At 42.2% G+C, this 14476-nt stretch overlaps 1 protein-coding gene across 9 annotated transcripts in view; it reads right to left on the bottom strand.

The window, feature by feature from the left end:
- SHANK2 (SH3 and multiple ankyrin repeat domains 2) overlaps positions 1-14476 on the bottom strand; it is a 992023-nt gene that overhangs the window by 944289 nt on the left and 33258 nt on the right. The window lies entirely within an intron of this gene.

The raw sequence follows: 14476 nt of genomic DNA, 5'->3' as shown, positions 1-14476 counted from the left end.
GGGAGTGGAAAACAGGAGGGAAAGAGGCTTCAGCCAATCAGGCTGCATTAGTGAAGTCTGAGGGGAAATAGAGAAGCAAAAAAAAAGGACAACCCAGCATGCCCTGCAACTTCCTTTTTGTGTACCAAATAAGAGTCAGGTAAACTGGGGAATGATACAGAGGCGCCAAAAGAATAAAAGGTAATTAAATGAACTTAAAAAACCAACTGGTTAAACAGAGGAGGCAGCGGTGGTCTTACCCCCTCCAAACAGACACAGGCAAGGACTGCGATTCAGACAGTCAACAATTTATTCGGAACTCCAAAAAACAATGCAACGCGTTTCACGGGCCATACATCCCGCTTCCTCAGGCAAAATACAGTAGGAGTCACAGCATCTGTATTATATCAGCGAGCTCGGCGCCTCTGTGCTGTGACTCCTACTGTATTTTGCCTGAGGAAGCGGGATGTATGGCCCGTGAAACGCGTTGCATTGTTTTTTGGAGTTCCGAATAAATTGTTGACTGTCTGAATCGCAGTCCTTGCCTGTGTCTGTTTGGAGGGGGTAAGACCACCGCTGCCTCCTCTGTTTAACCAGTTGGTTTTTTAAGTTCATTTAATTACCTTTTATTCTTTTGGCGCCTCTGTATCTTGTACACTACATTGAGTCCACCCTGGATGGAGGGTTGTTACCCTATTTTCCTGTCTACAGAGAGCGACTTTTTATTCCTGAGCGGGGTCAGGATTGTTCTCCCCACCTGCCTATACAGTGGTTGCCTATTGGTAACCCTGGTTTGTGAGTATAATTTTAACTTCTCATTTATTTTGTTGTCCCCAAGACGAATTACACTATTGGGGCTCTTGGTGTCCCTCTGCTTTAAACTGGGGAATGACACTTTTTACCACAGGGTAAATTGGTGCAAATGGGAATGTCATTAATAGTACACACATTACTCAGTGTGCTCAGTGCTGCAGCCATTGGTTCGCAAAAGTGCCCGTGTCTTACAGGCAATGGATACAAGCTGTACAATGTAGTGTTTTCCAAGCAAAAAGTGACGGCGGGAATAGGATTATAAAGTATGCTGACTGCCATGGCTCGCTCTGCAAAGGTTAGGAGTCAGAAATTTAGGTCCGACTCGAGTACAAGTCCACCCCTTAACTTTTATTTAGCGAGTCCGACCTAAATGTCTAGACTTATAGTCGAGTATATACAGTATCTCAACAACTAAAAGACCAGCTCAGGGTTTTCCAGCAAGTCACCAGGAACACTGAAAAGTTTTGTCAAGCGGGAAGCTTCTGTCAAGGAGGAGGATTCATGAAATATCCGTCTAAACCGCCAACGATCAGAAGCCGAGAGATGGAAGGCACAAGTTCTGCTGGTTCAAACAGCAGCAGTGAGGAGACGAGGGAAGGTTCAGACGAGGCAAACATCGCTTTGTGTCAAGAAGAGCTCTGGGCAGCGATCCAACCTCATGTACAGACTGCTCTATGCATTATCATGTGTAATTATCCTAGCAAGAACCCTAACTATCTCACAAACTGGCGTTCCTCACATCCTTAGCTGTGTCTTCCTTTCAGAGCGAGCGTCAGCTCTGTGGGTGGGCACAGCGGCGCAGCAGAGCTCATTCAGCAAGATGCACGGATGGGGCGGAGCTCAGCGCTCAGGGTGGGTGTGCCATGCAGGATAGCAGTACACGGTAATGGCTACATTAGCTCTATTCCCTGATGGGTTAATGGGTTAAACACTGCAGGGATTTTTGCTTCTTTTTTATTTATGTCTTTGTTGCTTCAGATTTCACTTGAAAGAGGCAGTGAAATAACATAATGAATAAAATGGTTTATTTTACTTTACAAAATCAATTTATAGACTATTTAGTCAGTGTTTGCCTATTGCAAAAACGTTCCTCTCCCTGATTTACATTCTGACATTTATCACTGGTGGTGACATATTTAGTCCTGTCAGGTGCAGCTCTGGAGGGCCTTTGATCACTAAGAGTTCAGAAGCCAGTAGAAAATATACCTGCTCTCCCAGAATGCTCTGAGAGGAGGCAGGTGCATGCGCGGTGACAGATCTAGAGCTCGTTTTGAAACGGGCTTAGGCCGGCTAGTACATCAATAAACAGCTATAGGAAGTGTTTGTGATGCTGAAACCGGGAAAATTACTGTAAAAATAGATATCCTGAATAATTTACTATATCCGTGAGTTTAGCAAGAATCTCAGCAGCAGTATGACAGGACTGAGCTGTGGACCAACTTTACAGTAATTATGGAAGATGACCAGGGCTATATTCACCATAGTAATTAATCAGATCATTATTTATTACAAAGAAGTAGTTATACCAATTACAGCATTTATTTGTCAAGAGGTGTGTGTGTGTGTGTGTGTGTGTGTGTGTGTGTGTGTGTGTGTGTGTGTGTGTGTGTGTGTGTGTGTGTGTGTGTGTGTGTGTGTGTGTGTGTGTGTGTGTGTGTGTGTGTGTGTGTGTGTGTGTGTGTGTGTGTGTGTGTGGTGTGTGTGTGTGGTGTGTGTGGTGTGCGTGTGTGTGTGTGTTGTATGTGTTGTACGTGTTGTGTGTGTGTGTGGTGTGTGTGGTATGTGTGTGTGCATATGTGTGTGTGTTGTATGTGTGTGTTGTGTGTTGTGTGTTTGTGTGTTTGTGTGTGTGTGTGTGTTCTAGTTATGAGAACACCTGGCAGTAATTCTTGGTATGAGAAAACCTGGCAGTACTTCTTGTTATGAGGGAACCTTGCAGTGCTTGTAAATGAGGGGGGCCTTATAGTACTTGTAATGAGGGGGGCCTTGCAGTACTTGTAATGAGGGGGGCCTTGCAGTACTTGTAATGAGGGGGGCCTTGCAGTACTTGTAATGAGGGGGGCCTTGCAGTACTTGTAATGAGGGGGGCCTTGCAGTACTTGTAATGAGGGGGGCCTTGCGGTACTTGTAATGAGTGGGGCCTTGCGGTACTTGTAATGAGGGGGGCCTGGCAGTACTTGTAATAAGGGGGGCCGGGCGGTACTTGTAATGGAGGGGGGCCTTGCAGTACTTGTAATGAGGGGGGCCTGGCAGTACTTGTAATGAGGGGAGCCTTGCAGTACTTGTAATGAGGGGGGCCTGGCAGTACTTGTAATGAGGGGGGCCTGGCAGTACTTGTAATGAGGGGGGCCTGGCAGTACTTGTAATGAGGGGGGCTTGGCAGTACTTGTAATGAGGGGGGCCTTGCAGTACTTGTAATGAGGGGGGCCTGGCAGTACTTGTAATGAGGGGGGTCTTGCAGTACTTGTAATGAGGGGGGCCTTGCGGTACTTGTAATAAGGGGGCCTGGCGGTACTTGTAATGGAGGGGGGCCTTGCAGTACTTGTAATGAGGGGGGCTTGGCAGTACTTGTAATGAGGGGAGCCTTGCAGTACTTGTAATGAGGGGGGCCTGGCAGTACTTGTAATGAGGGGGGCCTGGCAGTACTTGTAATGAGGGGGGCCTGGCAGTACTTGTAATGAGGGGGGCCTGGCAGTACTTGTAATGAGGGGGGCCTGGCAGTACTTGTAATGAGGGGGGCCTGGCAGTACTTGTAATGAGGGGGGCCTGGCAGTACTTGTAATGAGGGGGGCCTGGCAGTACTTGTAATGAGGGGGGCCTGGCAGTACTTGTAATGAGTGGGGCCTTGCAGTACTTGTAATGAGGGGGGCCTGGCAGTACTTGTAATGAGGGGGGCCTGGCAGTACTTGTAATGAGGGGGGTCTTGCAGTACTTGTAATGAGTGGGGCCTTGCAGTACTTGTAATGAGGGAGGACTGGCGGTACTTGTAATGAGGGGGGCCTGGCAGTACTTGTAATGAGGGGAGCCTTGCAGTACTTGTAATGAGGGGGGCCTGGCAGTACTTGTAATGAGGGGGGCCTGGCAGTACTTGTAATGAGGGGGGCCTAGCAGTACTTGTAATGAGTGGGGCCTTGCATTACTTGTAATGAGGAGGGCCATGCAGTACTTGTAATGAGGAGGGCCATGCAGTACTTGTAATGAGGGGGGCCTGGCAGTACTTCTTGTTATGAGGGAACCTGGTAGTACTTGTTATGAGGGAGCCATGCAGTACTTGTAATGAGGGGGGCCTGGCAGAACTTCTTGTTATGAAGGGGGCCTGGCAGTAGTTCTTGTTATGAAGGGGGCCTGGCAGTAGTTCTTGTTATGAGGGAACCTGGCAGTACTTGTTGTGATGGGGGCTGGCAGTACTTGTTGTGATGGGGGCTGGCAGTACTTGTTGTTATGGGGGCTGGCGGTACTTGACGTGATGGGGGCCTGGCAGTACTCGTTATGAGGGGGGCCTGGCAGTACTTGCTGTGCGAGGAACCTCTGACCTCCATTTTCCAGCTTTCAACCTATGAGCGCCACGCTTTAGGAAATTAGGGGGGGGGGGGGGGGGATGGTTAATATCAACATAAATTAACACAAAAGGAAATGTTTTTTTACTTATAATAAGAGAATAAAATGAAGAGGACGTCTCTTATGCAGGATGACCGTTAGAAGCTACAGATCCGGCCGTGTCGCGCTCTCAGCAATGGCGTCCGGTACTGGAGACCTAACAAATGGCGGATCGTTGTCCTCTCTGAGCAGTGAGTAAAGCGACCTCATAGAGTCACAATCTGCTAACGGCTCTACATTCCTGCGAGTGTCTGTGTGTCAATGCAGAGATAGGATTTTGCGCGCCGCAGGCGGTTACACGCAGCGCCTCTGCAGCATGTGCTAATTGAGATGATAACATCCTCAGGTTAATAAGAAGCTCTTTTCCCAGCTCAGGGCGAGGAGACCACAGCCTCCTTCACCCCTCCAGGCTGCCTCTGGCTCCGCTAAAAATGTAATGTGCTTCCAAAGACCCCATGACCCATCTCCATGGTGACCTGACAATGCCACACAATGCGATGGTCCCGGAGAAAGGAAATTGTCCACCGTCGTCCTTCTCAACCCAACGCCAACTGTGAATTACTAAGAAGAGGATATGGAATCAGAGAGATTTATATGGGATGACATCAGGGGGGAGAATAAATACAGCAGAGTCGCAGTTATCTGGAACTCAACTAACCGGCACAAATCCCCGGCAGTACTCACAGTGGTGAAGGCCAACTTCCATGGCTGTTTGTGGGCTCTGCTGTGCTTAACTACTTAAGGACCACGGGCTTACACCCCCCTAGAGACCAGGCTATTTTTTACAAATTAGGTCACTGTAGCTTTAAGGCCTCGCTGCAGGGCTGCAAAACTCAGCACACAAGTGATCCCCTCCCCCCTTTTCTGCCCACCAACAGAGCTTTCGGTTGGTGGGCTCTGATGTTTGTTTATACTTGCGCTGCCGTAGATCGCAGCGCTGTACAATGTAAACAGATGGTGGTTTTGCCGTCTAACAGTCTCCGAGCGGCGATCCCCACCGGGAGGCAGCGGGGACGCGCATGCATCGGCACGCACGATCTCCTGAAAAACCCCGCCCCAGGACTTCACGCCAATTGGCATGGAGTGGTCGGCAAGAAGTTAAAGTGTACCTAACATGAATGATAATAAAGAAAATATACATACCTGGGGCTTCCTCCAGCCACCTCAAGGCCCCCCCCCCCCCCCCCCCAGCCTGATCACTCCCACACCGTCCTCTTCTGCCTCTCCGGTCACCCGCAGCTGACCCTGAAAAATCCTCCGGTTGGGGCCAATCGGCACAGGCACAGTCCAGCCAGGCGCGCTCCTATTGTCGGGAGCGTTCTGCACCTGCGCAGTAGTACTGCACAAGGCAGAACGCTCCCAGCGACGTGAATGTGTCGGAAGCGCGCAGCTGGGCAACATATTACAATCTGGAAGATTCAAAGGGAACCCGAGCCAGATTTTCCTGCCTGGGGAGACAAGCAGGCTAGAAATGGCCCTGCACAGGTGGTAATATCATTACTGCTGCAAGGTACATCTCTGCAGAAGGTTTGTTTGTTGCATGTTCCAAAGTGAGCCGAAACAACACCCGGTCTCCCATAGGGCTCTGGGGAAGAAACCTGCATAACTAAATAGCCCAGGCTTAGCATCACTGGGAGGATAGGCTACCTACCAATATACAGCAATACATAGATATAGGAAGTGTTTCTGATACATACTGTAAAAGTTAGCGTCCTCAATAGGGTATTACATTCTGCTATATGTTGTTGCGGGAGGCAGCTTTCATTAACAGACATAAGATGCTATATTTTTGTACAACAGGAGGAAGCGCTTTTGGAAGTGCTGCCAATTACCTCCTGTTGTACAAAAATATAAGTCTACTTGTGGCTAGCTGCATCCATGTGTATCCGTTGGCATTCAAGTTATCTAGATTAGGGTTTAGTGCATAGTTTGCATCTGATTTGCATTCAAGGTGTGTATTTAAGTCCCTAGGGGGCGCTGCACGCCTCTGCTGGTTTTATTTCAGTTGCAGCCCGATTAGAAGCAGTCAAAATGTTTTGCTTTTCTTTATAAAATGCTATATTAACAACCTCAGACCCACCCCTATACTTGAAAAATACAAAAGAGAAATCAAGGGCCAAAGATAGTGTAGTGTGTCAGTATAGTGGTTGTAGTCTTCATATAAATGATAGTGTAGTGTGTCACTATAGTGGATGTAGTCTTCATATAAATGATAGTGTAGTGTGTCAGTATAGTGGTTGTAGTCTTCATATAAATGATAGTGTAGTGTGTAAGTATAGTGGATGTAGTCATCATATAAATGATAGTGTAGTGTGTCAGTATAGTGGATGTAGTCTTCATATAAATGATAGTGTAGTGTATCAGTATAGTGGATGTAGTCTTCATATAAATGATAGTGTAGTGTGTCAGTATAGCGGATGTAGTCTTCATATAAATGATAGTGTAGTGTGTCAGTATAGCGGATGTAGTCTTCATATAAATGATAGTGTAGTGTATCAGTATAGTGGATGTAGTCTTCATATAAATGATAGTGTAGTGTGTCAGTATAGTGGATGTAGTAATCATATAAATGATAGTGTAGTGCGTCAGTATAGTGGATGTAGTCTTCATATAAATGATAGTGTAGTGTATCAGTATAGTGGATGTAGTCTCCATATAAATGATAGTGTAGTGTGTCAGTATAGTGGATGTAGTCTCCATATAAATGATAGTGTAGTGCGTCAGTATAGTGGATGTAGTCTTCATATAAATGATAGTGTAGTGTATCAGTATAGTGGATGTAGTCTCCATATAAATGATAGTGTAGTGTGTCAGTATAGTGGATGTAGTCTCCATATAAATGATAGTGTAGTGTATCAGTATAGTGGATGTAGTCTTCATATAAATGATAGTGTACTGTGTCAGTATAGTGGATGTATTCTTCATATAAATGATAGTGTAGTGTGTCAGTATAGTGGATGTAGTCTTCATATAAATAATAGTGTAGTGTGTCAGTATAGTGGATGTAGTCTTCATATAAATGATAGTGTAGTGTGTCAGTATAGTGGATGTAGTCTTCATATAAATGATAGTGTAGTGTGTCAGTATAGTGGATGTAGTCTCCATATAAATGATAGTGTAGTGTGTCAGTATAGTGGATGAAATCTTCATATAAATGATAGTGTAGTGTGTCAGTATAGTGGATGTAGTCTCCATATAAATGATAGTGTAGTGTGTCAGTATAGTGGATGTAGTCTTCATATAAATGATAGTGTAGTGTGTCAGTATAGTGGATGTAGTCTCCATATAAATTATAGTGTAGTGTATCAGTATAGTGGATGTAGTCTTCATATAAATGATAGTGTAGTGTGTCAGTATAGTGGATGTAGTCTTCATATAAATGATAGTGTAGTGTGTCAGTATAGTGGATGTAGTCTTCATATAAATGATAGTGTAGTGTGTCAGTATAGTGGATGTAGTCTTCATATAAATGATAGTGTAGTGTGTCAGTATAGTGGATGTAGTCTTCATATAAATGATAGTGTAGTGTGTCAGTATAGTGGATGTAGTCTCCATATAAATGATAGTGTAGTGTGTCAGTATAGTGTATGTAGTCTCCATATAAATGATAGTGTAGTGTGTCAGTATAGTGGATGTAGTCTTCATATAAATTATAGTGTAGTGTGTCAGTATAGTGGATGTAGTCTTCATATAAATGATAGTGTAGTGTGTCAGTATAGTGGATGTAGTCTCCATATAAATGATAGTGTAGTGCGTCAGTATAGTGGATGTAGTCTTCATATAAATGATAGTGTAGTGTGTCAGTATAGTGGATGCAGTCTTCATATAAATATTAGTGTAGTGTGTCAGTATAGTGGATGTAGTCTTCATATAAATGATAGTGTAGTGTGTCAGTATAGTGGATGTAGTCGTCATATAAATGATAGTGTAGTGTGTCACTATAGTGGATGTAGTCTCCATATAAATGATAGTGTAGTGTGTCAGTATAGTGGATGAAGTCTTCATATAAATGATAGTGTAGTGTGTCAGTATAGTGGATGTAGTCTCCATATAAATGATAGTGTAGTGTGTCAGTATAGTGGATGTAGTCTTCATATAAATGATAGTGTAGTGTGTCAGTATAGTGGATGTAGTCTCCATATAAATGATAGTGTAGTGCGTCAGTATAGTGGATGTAGTCTTCATATAAATGATAGTGTAGTGTATCAGTATAGTGGATGTAGTCTCCATATAAATGATAGTGTAGTGTGTCAGTATAGTGGATGTAGTCTCCATATAAATGATAGTGTAGTGTATCAGTATAGTGGATGTAGTCTTCATATAAATGATAGTGTACTGTGTCAGTATAGTGGATGTATTCTTCATATAAATGATAGTGTAGTGTGTCAGTATAGTGGATGTAGTCTTCATATAAATAATAGTGTAGTGTGTCAGTATAGTGGATGTAGTCTTCATATAAATGATAGTGTAGTGTGTCAGTATAGTGGATGTAGTCTTCATATAAATGATAATATAGTGTGTCAGTATAGTGGATGTAGTCTTCATATAAATGATAGTGTAGTGTGTCAGTATAGTGGATGTAGTCTCCATATAAATGATAGTGTAGTGTATCAGTATAGTGGATGTAGTCTCCATATAAATGATAGTGTAGTGTGTCAGTATAGTGGATGTAGTCTCCATATAAATGATAGTGTAGTGTATCAGTATAGTGGATGTAGTCTTCATATAAATGATAGTGTACTGTGTCAGTATAGTGGATGTATTCTTCATATAAATGATAGTGTAGTGTGTCAGTATAGTGGATGTAGTCTTCATATAAATGATAGTGTAGTGTGTCAGTATAGTGGATGTAGTCTTCATATAAATGATAGTGTAGTGTGTCAGTATAGTGGATGTAGTCTTCATATAAATGATAATGTAGTGTGTCAGTATAGTGGATGTAGTCTTCATATAAATGATAGTGTAGTGTGTCAGTATAGTGGATGTAGTCTTCATATAAATGATAGTGTAGTGTGTCAGTATAGTGGATGTAGTCTCCATATAAATGATAGTGTAGTGTGTCAGTATAGTGGATGTAGTCTCCATATAAATGATAGTGTAGTGTATCAGTATAGTGGATGTAGTCTTCATATAAATGATAGTGTAGTGTGTCAGTATAGTGGATGTAGTCTCCATATAAATGATAGTGTAGTGTGTCAGTATAGTGGATGTAGTCTTCATATAAATGATAGTGTAGTGTGTCAGTATAGTGGATGTAGTCTCCATATAAATTATAGTGTAGTGTGTCAGTATAGTGGATGTAGTCTCCATATAAATGATAGTGTAGTGTGTCAGTATAGTGGATGTAGTCTTCATATAAATGATAGTGTAGTGTGTCAGTATAGCGGATGTAGTCTTCATATAAATGATAGTGTAGTGTGTCAGTATAGCGGATGTAGTCTTCATATAAATGATAGTGTAGTGTGTCAGTATAGTGGATGTAGTCTTCATATAAATGATAGTGTAGTGTGTCAGTATAGCGGATGTAGTCTCCATATAAATGATAGTGTAGTGTGTCAGTATAGTGGATGTAGTCTCCATATAAATGATAGTGTAGTGTGTCAGTATAGTGGATGTAGTCTTCATATAAATGATAGTGTAGTGTGTCAGTATAGCGGATGTAGTCTTCATATAAATGATAGTGTAGTGTGTCAGTATAGTGGATGCAGTCTTCATATAAATATTAGTGTAGTGTGTCAGTATAGTGGATGTAGTCTTCATATAAATGATAGTGTAGTGTGTCAGTATAGTGGATGTAGTCTTCATATAAATGATAATGTAGTGTGTCAGTATAGTGGATGTAGTCTTCATATAAATGATAGTGTAGTGTGTCAGTATAGTGGATGTAGTCTCCATATAAATGATAGTGTAGTGTATCAGTATAGTGGATGTAGTCTCCATATAAATGATAGTGTAGTGTGTCAGTATAGTGGATGTAGTCTCCATATAAATGAGAGTGTAGTGTATCAGTATAGTGGATGTAGTCTTCATATAAATGATAGTGTAGTGTGTCAGTATAGCGGATGTAGTCTCCATATAAATGATAGTGTAGTGTGTCAGTATAGTGGATGTAGTCTTCATATAAATGATAGTGTAGTGAGTCAGTATAGTGGATGTAGTCTCCATATAAATTATAGTGTAGTGTATCAGTATAGTGGATGTAGTCTCCATATAAATGATAGTGTAGTGTGTCAGTATAGTGGATGTAGTCTTCATATAAATGATAGTGTAGTGTGTCAGTATAGTGGATGTATTCTTCATATAAATGATAGTGTAGTGTATCAGTATAGTGGATGTAGTCTCCATATAAATGATAGTGTAGTGTGTCAGTATAGTGGATGTAGTCTTCATATAAATGATAGTGTAGTGTGTCAGTATAGTGGATGTAGTCTCCATATAAATGATAGTGTAGTGTGTCAGTATAGCGGATGTAGTCTCCATATAAATGATAGTGTAGTGTGTCAGTATAGTGGATGTAGTCTCCATATAAATGATAGTGTAGTGTGTCAGTATAGCGGATGTAGTCTTCATATAAATGATAGTGTAGTGTGTCAGTATAGCGGATGTAGTCTTCATATAAATGATAGTGTAGTGTGTCAGTATAGTGGATGTAGTCTTCATATAAATGATAGTGTAGTGTGTCAGTATAGTGGATGTATTCTTCATATAAATGATAGTGTAGTGTGTCAGTATAGTGGATGTAGTCTTCATATAAATGATAGTGTAGTGTGTCAGTATAGTGGATGTAGTCTCCATATAAATGATAGTGTAGTGTGTCAGTATAGTGGATGAAATCTTCATATAAATGATAGTGTAGTGTGTCAGTATAGTGGATGTAGTCTCCATATAAATGATAGTGTAGTGTGTCAGTATAGTGGATGTAGTCTTCATATAAATGATAGTGTAGTGTGTCAGTATAGTGGATGTAGTCTCCATATAAATTATAGTGTAGTGTATCAGTATAGTGGATGTAGTCTTCATATAAATGATAGTGTAGTGTGTCAGTATAGTGGATGTAGTCTTCATATAAATGATAGTGTAGTGTGTCAGTATAGTGGATGTAGTCTTCATATAAATGATAGTGTAGTGTGTCAGTATAGTGGATGTAGTCTTCATATAAATGATAGTGTAGTGTGTCAGTATAGTGGATGTAGTCTTCATATAAATGATAGTGTAGTGTGTCAGTATAGTGGATGTAGTCTCCATATAAATGAAAAGGAAGTCTGAGGTGGAATACAATGGTGCCCATACATGGTACAATTGTTTCATTTTTTGGGGGTTAGATAATTTCATTCAATTATTCTGTTAGATCGAATATTAAGATTTTTCCAACATGGCCGATCGGATTTTCATATACAAAAAAAAAAAACGGGATAATCGTTTGTTTTTCTTAATCGAAAAAAAAAAAGATTCTTTTATCTTTCATTCGATTTGATCCTTTTGGTTGAATAAACGGGAAAATTGAACGTTTTTATTGTACCGTGTATGGGCACCATAAGGCAACCACTGTGATCGCAGGTGGGGAGATTAAACAGAACCCTGCTCGGGTTAAAATGTCACTCTCTGTAGACAAGACAAGAATAGGCGGTAACACCCCTCCCACTAGGAGGGGACTAAAGAGATTGGGAACCTAAACTGAGAAGGATATGGATTTTTCCTTTTAAAGACATACCAGTTGCCTGATTCTGCTGCTGATCCTCTGCCTCTAATACTTTTAGCCACAGCCCCTGAACAAGCATGCAGCAGATCAGGTGCTCTGACTGAAGTCAGACTGGATTAGCTGCATGCTTGTGTCAGGTGTGTGATTCAGCCCCTACTGCAGCCAAAGAGATCATCAGGACTGCCAGGCAACTGGTATTGTTTAAAAGGAAACATCCATATTCCTCGCAGTTTAGGTTCCCTTAAAACTCAACACAACTCTGTAACTGTATTGACCTGCTCTGTTGTCTGCACAGGCAGACAGCTGTTTGACCATTTGTTAGGTCTGAGTGCTGTAGGTCCCTGGAAAAAAGAGACCTGTCTCCACTCTGCAAGCTGCAGAGTTGCTGTTCTGGGGAGGAATTTGCAGCCACTTGTCATGCAAATTGCTTAGCTGCTTCCTCTGATGGCTTTCAGTATAAAAACCATTTCTTCCCAGAATTCCTGGCTGGTCATGATGGTTTGTTCCTGCTAACTTGCCTGGAAGTCTCAGCCCTCTGCTCATAGTAGGCTATTATTGCTAGCTTAGAGTAGTTACATTTTGGGAGTGCTCCTAGCATTCCTTCTAGCGTAGTCAGATTGTATTATCTGTTTGCCTTGTACTGTCTCTCTGTTGAGATTGTCTTGTCACCAGCGGCGGTCGACAGGAAATCGTTCTGTTTGTTTGGATCGCATTTGCCCTAGCGGTAGTGGCGGTGGTTCCTTCTGTGTCCTGTCTTAGGGGTGCAAGCCAGAGCTGCGGTTGCTACTAGTAGCCCCATCTGTCTGTTTGTCTGGATTGCATCCGCCCTAGCAGTAGTGGCGGTGATTCCTTCTGTACACTGTCTGGGAGTGTAGGCCAGAGCTGCGGTTGCTGCTGGTTACTCCTGTCTGTCTTGTCTGGAAAGAACGCTTGCTGTAGGCTCGGTGAGGTTACCGTTTAGCAAGCGTTCGCGTTCTCTTTTCGCTTTCGTGTTTCACTGGTTAGTTAGGGTTGGCGTGCTTTGTCTCTGTTGCACTTTTCGTGCGGAGACCGCGCCATTAGCGTGCTTTGTCGCTGTTGCGCTCTTCGCGCAGCGACCGCGCTTAGCGAGTGCGTTTGTTATTTTCCTTGGCGTTCTGATCATTGTTATTTGCTGTGTCTTTCTTGCTACACTTGTGCTATGTCTTTATTCGGTCTTGTGTCACTGTTGGCAATTGCCACTCTTGCGATTGCGTTCCCACTTGGTTTCCCACTGTTGTGTGTTCACCGTCGCCGGGGGGGGGGGGGGGAGGGGGGCGACTAGATTGGTGGACACACATACATTCTGTCGCTGTGCTCACTCTCTCTCCGAGGGCTATCTTGTCCTGCATTGTTGCTATTCGTACAATTCCCATCTGGCATCTGTGGCAGTACAAAGGGGTTGTTCCTCTGCACTCCACAGCTCCATCTGCTGGTGGGAATTTCCCTCTACAAGTGCATTGCACCAAGCTGGGTTCTGCCGGTTTATATGCTTGTGGAGGAGTTCCGCAGTCTCAGTGCACATCTTGTGCGCTGACCACGGAGATAGTTCCACAATCTTTACTGTAACGCTTAATTGCCTTTAGATTCCTCTACAAAAATGCTGAGGTCCTACAGGTGGAAAGTTAAGTATAATGAGTGCCTCCGCCTAGCTCAGCGCTACAGTACAGTTACTTCTATTTACTGCCTTATGAAGCGGGATAAAGCCCAGGAAACGTGTTGCTATTTTTTTTTGTTTGTTTTATGATTAACCGGTTCAGCACCGCAGTGCCGAAAACCTCATGCATCCGAGCAACGTTCACCTCCCACTCATTCGCCTATAACTTTATTGCTACTTATCACAATGAATTGCTCTAGATCTTGTTTTTTCCGCCACTAATTAGGCTTTCTTTGGGTGCTACATTTTGCTAAGATTTATTTTTTCCTAAATCTATTTTAACAGGAAGATTAAGAAAGAAATGAAAAAAATTCATTATTTCTCAGTTTTAGGCCATTATAGTTTGAAATTAATATACGCTACCGTAATTAAAACTCATGTATTTTATTTGCCCATCTGTCCCGGTTATTACACCATTTAAACGATGTCCCTATCACAATTTATGGTGCCAATATTTCATTTAGAAAAAAAGGTGCATTTTTTCAATTTGCGTCCATCACTATTTATAAGCTTATAATTTTAAATAATATAATAACATACTCTCTTGACGTGCATATTTAAAAAGTTCAGACCCCTGGGTAACTATTTATGTTGTTTTTGTTTTGTTTTTTATTGTATTTTTTTTTTTTTTTTAATAAAAAATGTATGTGGGTAATTTTTGGTGTGGGAGGGAGGGAAACTGTTTGTTTTACATGTAAAATAATATTTTTCTT

This window comes from Hyperolius riggenbachi, chromosome 11 (assembly GCF_040937935.1).
Source record: "Hyperolius riggenbachi isolate aHypRig1 chromosome 11, aHypRig1.pri, whole genome shotgun sequence".
NCBI lineage: Eukaryota > Metazoa > Chordata > Amphibia > Anura > Hyperoliidae > Hyperolius > Hyperolius riggenbachi.
Note: the sequence above shows the minus strand (reverse complement) of the source record. Positions and strands in the feature narration are given on the sequence as shown.